Genomic DNA, 7152 nt, shown 5'->3' on the forward strand with positions numbered 1-7152 from the left:
CCCTTAGAAACAACATTTGGTTAACCAGTAGCAGTGTTTTCTCACCGGTATCTCAACTTCTGATCCAGAGTGCATAGAATATGTTAAAAACGTTTCGCTTTAACCAAAAGTCGATGCATTACGGGAAGTTCAAGTGTAGCAGAGAGCGGTTCGACCACTCGTGGGTCTCGAACCTGCCACCTCTCGAACTACTACAACACTGCCGGCGTGGGAGTGGAACGCTGTAACCACTGAGCTGAAAGCCCAGAGGCTTCTAACTCAGCGGCTGTAAGCGTTCTTACGGCTAGGGGCGGGGGGTGTGAGGATTTACAAACGTACAAACGTACCAGCTAGCCCAGGCTAGTTGGCGTCCGTTACACACGCCGAGGTCAACCTGCCATAACTAGTTGACAAAGTATTCTAAATAATCATTTCAGTAGACATTCTTCACAGCGCCTTCCATCAGGACCCAAGGAGCTTTAACATACAGCGGCATTAGCTCAGGAGGTACAGCGGGTTAGCTGCAAGGTTGCCCGCAAGGTTGCTGGTTCGATCCCCGGCTCCTCCTAGCGTGAGTGTCGAGGTGTCCCTGAGCGAGGCGCCTAACCCTGACTGCTCCCGACGAGCTGGCTGTCGCCTTGCGTGGCTGACGCCGCCGTCGGTGTGTGAATGTGTGTATGAATGGGTGAATGTCAGGCAATATTGTAAAGCGCTCTGGGTGGCCACTCGTTACAAAAAATGCGCTATATAAACGCAGTCCATTTACCATTTACCATACAGGACACCCAACATGACCGCAACGATCATAACGTGTTGTTCCCCCCCCCCCCACCCCCCCGCGCGTCCGTCCGTCCTGCTACCCCGACCCCCCCCCCCCCCCTGTCCTGTCCCGTCCCGTCCCGTCCCCCAGTCCCTGAGTGCCTCCCAGCTGCACGAGCGCATCCAGTCGTCCAGCATGGACGCCAAGCTGGAGGCCCTGAAGGACCTGGCGAGGTCGTCCCGAGACATCACCTTCGCCCAGGAGTTCATCAACCTGGACGGGATCTCCCTGCTCACCCAGATGGTGGAGAGCGGCACCGAGTAAGTGGCCCACGCCTCTTCCTCTTCCTCTTCCTCTTCCTCTTCTGCTGCGGTCACTGGTGTGGGAGGTGTGTGTGAGCGCCAGTGTTGTGCATGAACTGGTTCAAAAGAACTAGTTCATTTTTCTATGAACTTTGAACTGAACGTAACGTATTTTTAACTGAAGAACTTGAACTTGAACTAGTTCAGATTTTGTGACGTTCTGAATTGATGCTGAGGTCCAGATGACGTGTTTATTAGATAGAGTTACTGCCTTAGTTGTGATGAATGAAACAGGTGTACAAATAATATCCACAACAATCTGAGATTGTAGTGATGGGCAGCAGGTAATGGAGAGGATTCATTTTAAAAGATAAGCACAGAATACTCACTCCAACAGCTTTTCTTCGGTTTCTAAAAAAAAACTGTTAATGAACTGAACAATGAACTAGTTCAAAACTGAATTGGAGAACTATGAGCGTGAATTTATTCATTTTCCTTTGTATGAACTGAACTTTGAACTAGTTCATGTGAAGGGTGAACTTGCACAACACTGGTGACCGCGGTGACGTTGTCCGGACTAAACGTAGCGTAAAGTATTTGTGTAGCTTCAGTTATAATCTGGAAGTCCAAAAGCATATCCAGGGTGCACACTTCCCTTGCATCAGCATACAATTACTTCCCGATTTGTACCTGTAGGATTGTTTATTTTCATGAAGGTTATTGTTTTGTTTTTTTAATCTTTAAATGACAAAAAAAAACGCAACCAAAACAAAACAATAACGTCCAAACCAGCCTCTTATGAGCAAAGATAGTCCATCCTATCTGTCCTCCTTCCCACACAAACACACCTTCAAAGCTGGCAGCCTTTGAAGACACACTGCATTCTGATTGGGTCTCAATAAAGGAGCTGACCAACCAGCTGCCCGGAACGCTCCATAAGTCCCGCCCACCTGAGCATATCCATGTGTTTCTTGTGCTCAGTTGTTCTGTAGATTCTCATTGGTCAGGGGGATGCTCCTGCACTGCACTGTACTGTGTCCAGCTGAGCACATCCAGCTGTGTGTGTGTGTGTGTGTGTGTGTGTGTGTGTGTGTGTGTGTGTGTGTGTGTGTGTGTGTGTGTGTGTGTGTGTGTGTGTGTGTGTGTGTGTGTGTGTGTGTGTGTGTGTGTGTGTGCCAGTTGAAGGTTATAGGGAGGCAGATGTGTCCCCTTGGGTAGATTTCATCAGTCGTTTTTTTTCCCGCGTGGTCCTTTCATGTGTCTTTGCTCGTGTAAACGTAGACACACCTATGCGGGAAATCTGCATATTCACCAACGAGCGAGCGTCATGTTGAAATGTTACGTTTTAATTTGGCTTTTAATTTTTTTTTTTTTAGCTTTTAAGAAAGGTCACTGTGAGAAAGCCGACACGCACATTTTATGAGACTATAACATCCACAAATGAATGTGGATCAGGAGGCAGACAATGCAATCACCCTCCATCCACGCACTGTAACCGGCCTCCGCAGAATACCTTTTAGTTTGGCCCTCGGATACGGAGCCACCCGAAACTGGTATACACTGAATTTAATCATTGTTATTATTATGCTTTTGGTCACCAGGGGTAATATGATATTATTTTCTATAACTGGATATGTTACATACACACACGGGTGGCATTTATTCAACTTGGGGCCCGGGGCTCTCATTAATTTCTGACTTGAATATGTGCATAAATAGTGTTTACAAGTGTGCATGTAGTGTGTCTGTGTGTGTGTGTGTGTGTGTGTGTGTCTATGTGTGTGTCTGTGTGTGTGTCTGTGTGTGTGTGTGTGTACCAAGTCAAAGATGCCAGAGAATCAAACTGTGTGTGATTGCAAGGTGCCAGCAACATCAAAAACCCAAGAAGCGAGTGTTAAATTCAAACGCACGCATGCACACACACACACACACACACACACACACACACACACACACACACACACACACACACACACACACACACACACGGAGGGCAGCCTCTAGCTGGCAACCGTGGGAGATGAACTTGTTTCTGCCTCATGTCACCACCGTTATAAATCCTCAGAGAGGGAGAGAGTTTTCTGCCCAAATCGGCGCCACAAGGTCAGAAGTGGCGGTCTGGAGTCATAACTCTCACCAGGACATAAAACCCAGCGGCCAAGAGGCAGCACCATCTTCAACCGGTCCTCTCTGTCTTGTCGCGGTCGATGTGGGGGGGGGGAGGGTGTGTCACATGATCTGGGTCTCAGCTAGTGTGTAGACAGTGTGGGGGGGTTTAATTTACCTTAAGACGATGGAGCGATGCTAGGGACCTTGTTATGCCGTGACCAAGGCGAGATGAGACAAATCCCCATCTTGACGCATACCCACCAGCTGGGTTTTTGGTTATTGATTAGTAGACAAGTCAAAGTTTATTTATAACAATAACAATAAAGCACCAACTGTATGAAATATAACAATGACGAAAGCAACTGAAAGTGCAATATAGCATAGAATAGCATCGATGGAACATATAAAAACATTAAAATGATTATTGCAACTCGATTAATTAGATGTACTAGGAACAAACACTTCAGAAAAGCCATAGCTGGACTTTTTTTTTATAAAAGTTTTTCTTGCATTTTATAATGAGCGTCCAAGCAAAAGTCATCATCTGCACTAAATAAACGAGAACTATTTATGTATTGGAGATACATATTTGGGTGCCTGCATTTGTTGCATCAAGTTGAGCTAACACATTGATTGAACTTTTTAAAAAGCCAGCACCCGCATGTCTTAATCTGTAAACATGCAGTTCTAAAGCTAGATTGATAGATATGGTTAGGCTATAGCAACACGTATATCCTTCCTAAAGCATCATACTACAGTGAATATAGTCCTTCATTCTAAAGTGGATCTTGATGTTTGACTTTAAGATACCCGACTTTATTGACTTTAGACATTTGACTCATCCTGCAAATCGCAACGTTTTCAAAGCTCATCTCCCCTGGCCACCGCCCAATAGTCCTGCCAAGAGACAGAAGGCCCGCCCCACACTGCCACACACGTCCCAGTCAGTTATTTTTTGAAAAGATGCTAAATATGACTAACGTGTCTTTTTCCATTGACTCATCTCCTCGCTATTGATTTGTTTAACTGCTTCCTGTTGTTTAGATTTTCCTGATGAGTGTTGTGGGATTGGCACGTGCACATTGCACGTTGTCTACACATCATGCACGGGGTCGCTGCTGCGTGTTCATCAGGGAGAGATCAGCAGAGATGAATCATTAAGACATGCAGATGTGCTTCCACGCACGCACGCACGCACGCACACGCGCACGCACGCACACGCGCACGCACTCGGCTCTCCTGTCTGCCAAGCAAGCTATCCCTGTTGGATTGTTCAAAATGCTGGAGGAGGATTCAGTGCTAACAACATTACTGTACCAGCATGTGAATCAGTTTGCCTCACTGGGCTCGACCCACTACAAGAGCAGGTGTCGCCCCCTATTGGCCAAAAGGTGTAGCTGCTGACGGACACCCTCAATAGGTCCAGTGTCCGCGGGGACGTTAGGATTCAGGGGGGGCAGTTCTGAACTGGGTGATGGATGTGATGCTGAATGGACGTCTTTCAGAAGTCACGCCGAAACACGGACTGTGTGATAACTCTCCGAACCTCAGGCCTAAGGTTGTGATCTTGGCAATGGATATGGCATCTGTGTGTGTGTGTGTGTGTGTGTGTGTGTGTGTGTGTGTGTGTGTGTGTGTGTGTGTGTGTGTGTGTGTGTGTGTGTGTGTGTGTGTGTGTGTGTGTGTGTGTGTGTGTGTGTGTGTGTGAGAATAGATGCATCTATCGGTCACTCACTAATTATTTGTCTTCCTCGGTCTAACCTGTGTTTCCATTTTCCATTGAGCCTATGGTGTTTTCAAATGTCTCCTCCACATCCCATGTTTAACACGTCGTGTTGTGGCAACAGAGTGCCACTGAAATGTTTTCAACATGTGTTGTGTTGTTGGCAAACGGCTCTCTCTCCCCGTGTGCGCCCCGACGAGCCTGTTGTCGTCGTTGGTTGCCATGACGTCCGCGTCCCCTCTCTGCTCTCTGGCCTAGCTCTTCCGTTGTGTGTTTTTCCCCCTCGTGTTGACGCCAAAGTTTCTCAAATCTCCACAGGCGCTATCAGAAACTACAGAAGATAATGAAGCCCTGGTAAGCACCGCCCCCCCCTCCCCCAAACCCCCCCCCCTCGCCCCTAAGCCAGGCAATCTGATTGGCTCTGTGTGCTCTGCCTAAAACTAACCTGCCGGCTGCGGAGTTTGCATGATTGACACTCAGGGGTTTGCGGTGGCTCTTCTCAACCGGAGAGGTTGTCTGTCGTGGCGACCGGCTTCTGTCACAAACGACTCCTTCATCCCAAACCCCACCCCCCCGTCCCCCACCCGTCCCACGTCTTCTTCCTCTTCCTCGCTTCCTCCTCTCTCTCTGAAGGCTTCCTGCTTTGCATGTGTTCTGCTTTGTGGGCGCGGTGGGATGCACTGATTTAAGAGTGGACTGAAAACATCTGTTTGAGCGATGTATCTACTGTAAAAGGAAAATGATTGTGTCTCGTGGGCGATGATGTAGATTTAAAAAAATTTTTTTTTGAATATTTCCATCTCACCTTGAACACATAATAACTTTATTTGAGTGCGTTTATAAAAACTGAATAGATATAGAAACTGTACTCGCCTCACGTAAGTCATTCCCTGTACAATGAATACAGTATATCCTGTCTTTTATATCATGCTGATTTCACCTCATCACCGACCAGTATGTTCGGTGAGAAGCGTCCAGATGTTGAGCTATGAATGACATAATCATTTTAACCCTTCGTATGGTGCACTTATGGCTACCCGTAATGCTCTCAGCTTTTTTTTTTTTTTTGCCAGATGCATTTTTCTACCCGTCATTATTTCTACGTAACAGAAGAGATCAGCATTCTCGAAGTGTTCATTTATTTTCTCGTAACAAACTTGCTTTGTTTGTTGCGCATTCTTTTTCCAGAGTTCTGTCTGTGATTTCAGATATCGTCGTGTATTTATTACGTCAATATATATCTGAGTGACGTTAACGTATGGCTGTGCTTTCAGGATACTTCTGTTTCTACCTTGGCTGGAAACATTTTCCAAAACTGTTTGTTCTAACTGCATGACTCTGTGCTCTGGTTCCCCTCTGGTTCTGCTACGTTCTTCCTCTGTGGTTCTGCTGAGGTTCCACTCTGGTTCTGTGCTGTTCTTCCTCTCTGGTTCTGCTCTGTTCTTCCTCTCTCTGGCTGGCTCCTGGTCCACTGCCGCCCTCTGCTGTCCAGAGTGTGGTCTTTGTAGTGGCCTGCACCCCCCACTTCCCACCTCTATTCCCGTTGCGCTGGCCTCTCATTCATGTATACGTACACGTTGGTACTCGCCGCCCCTCTGCCTGCACCGAGTCCCGCTGTCAGTCAAGAGGAGGTTGTACATGGGCTGTGTGTGTGTGTGTGTGTGTGTGTGTGTGTGTGTGTGTCCCGTAGCTTCGGAGACCTGCTGTCCTACACGCTGACGGCGTTCGTGGAGCTGATGGACCACGGCATCGTCTCCTGGGACACCTTCTCTGTGGCCTTCATCAAGAAGGTCAGCCTCCTCCTCCTCCTCCTCCTCCTCCTCCTCCTCCTCCTCCTCCTCCTCCTCCACCTCCTCCTCCCCACGTTGAGGAAAGATAAAGAAAAGAATGTAGTACTCATATGGTTTAATACAGACTTTTAAAATTCATGGAAAAAAAGTGGGCCGTTTTTTGTTTTGTTTTCAAGGTTAAAGGTCACGAACCGTCACGAAATGCAGAGTTCACCTGGACTCTGCATAGCCTCCCCCCTCACCTCCCACCTCCCCGTCTCCTCCCGTACTCTCCTCAAACACCCCTCTTACTCACTTATTGTACGTCGTACGTCCCGGCACTTAAAAATAGTACTTGGCATTTTGTAGCATCTTATCCCAGCTCTCTTTGTGGTACACGAGGATGGGTTAACTTAGTGACTGCTGGTGCTCGCCACTTGTTTTTTATGAACATGTACTGATTGTAAGTCGCTTTGGATAAAAGTAGCTGCCAAATGCCCTGAATTTAAC

The 7152-nt window shown here is 47.3% G+C and overlaps 1 pseudogene across 1 annotated transcript; it reads left to right on the forward strand.

Annotated features, from left to right (window-relative positions):
- The first annotated feature begins 889 nt into the window (after nt 1-889).
- LOC311374639 (engulfment and cell motility protein 1 pseudogene) lies at nt 890-6663 on the forward strand (annotated as a pseudogene). The gene is made up of 3 exons (XR_014684278.1): nt 890-1059; nt 5192-5227; nt 6564-6663. The product of XR_014684278.1 is annotated as an engulfment and cell motility protein 1 pseudogene (transcript).
- The last annotated feature ends 489 nt before the right edge of the window (nt 6664-7152 follow it).

The sequence above is a fragment of the Micromesistius poutassou genome (assembly GCF_964030765.1).
Source record: "Micromesistius poutassou genome assembly, contig: SCAFFOLD_1895, whole genome shotgun sequence".
Taxonomy (NCBI): Eukaryota; Metazoa; Chordata; class Actinopteri; order Gadiformes; family Gadidae; genus Micromesistius; species Micromesistius poutassou.